Source organism: Montipora foliosa, chromosome 12 (assembly GCF_036669935.1).
Source record: "Montipora foliosa isolate CH-2021 chromosome 12, ASM3666993v2, whole genome shotgun sequence".
Classification (NCBI taxonomy): domain Eukaryota; kingdom Metazoa; phylum Cnidaria; class Anthozoa; order Scleractinia; family Acroporidae; genus Montipora; species Montipora foliosa.
Window position 1 is genome coordinate 41,394,650 of NC_090880.1, and position 1,209 is coordinate 41,395,858.

Here is a 1,209-nt window from a genome sequence, read left to right on the forward strand (position 1 = left end):
CACGTGACTTCACAGCCGCCATGTTGGTGTACCAAACAGATACTCCGGGAATTGAACTCTATTTTTATGCAAACCCTTTCGTTTGTTTCAGCGATACAATATGGCTGTTAGTCACGTGAGTGAAAACGCTCCATATGTCGATGCCACGATTGGTAACGGACAATCCGGCGAATCAAGGAAATGTTTCCAAGCTCCCTATATGCAAGGCTAAACGAAACTGGAACGAGAACATTCATTAAAAAAAAAAAACGTTAGCGCCAAACGCGCCTGCGCACCGTACGGTTTACCCCACAAGTCCAAGAAATGTACTTTAAACTTATTATGAATCTTGCTCATTGTTGCTAAGACCGTGCTCATTAGGATCATTTCTACAGTGCGAGTCAAATCTCTGTGCTCAATCAGAGACAATTCCGGCAACCGTGATGACGACATGAAGCGTTCATCTCTGAGTGTGAAACCCGTCGCTTACTTAGTCTTCTCGACAAGTGGTTGGCGGCGATTGATGAACGTTCCTTTCCTCAATTTGCGAGGAACTGGAGGAGGTGTTCGCAATCTGAGCGGTTATTTAACTTTGAACTACTACATGAAAGATTGAAACAACAACGATACTAAAACTGTCAAGAAGTGGTAAAATTTTGACTAAACAAATCAGAGCATAGTTAATGCATGGCCATGGTTATGAAACTTGACAAGTCTTTTTTTTTCCATGTTTCTGTCTGTATTTCTGGCCTTGACGGTGCACAAAACACACCCTTTTTTCGAGAAAATAATCAATCAAATCTTGCGATAAAATTATGCGCAACTTATTAGCGAACCCTTGCGAAACGAAAACAAAAGATTGTGCACTGTCACGGTCAGTTCAACATCGATTGCGACAACATTGTTCTCCCTTTTGAAGGTTTTAAGGTTTCATAACCAGTCCCTCGAATAACAAGACGCCTATAAGGGCTTATCCGTGGGATGCACAAACAGTTAACACAAATTGTCCTATTACGGTGAACTTCAACTACAGGTAAACTTCGGAAAATGGAGAGAGATAAATCTGTAACTTAATTTGAAGTTGTATGTTGTAAAAACTCTCATTATTAATGTTACTAAATTTGCAAATGCAGACAACGAAGCCTTATTAAGGGTTATCAGGATACGGGATTATTTATTTATTTCTTTCTTTGAAAGAGACTTTATTCAAATCCCACAGTCTTGGTTCAT

General features: G+C 39.9%; 1 non-coding gene across 1 annotated transcript; it reads left to right on the plus strand.

The window, feature by feature from the left end:
• The first annotated feature begins 343 nt into the window (after positions 1–343).
• Positions 344–562, plus strand: LOC137981254 (small nucleolar RNA U3). Its single transcript, XR_011118585.1, has one exon. It is a non-coding gene; the product is annotated as a small nucleolar RNA U3 (small nucleolar RNA).
• Positions 563–1,209: the final 647 nt, after the last annotated feature.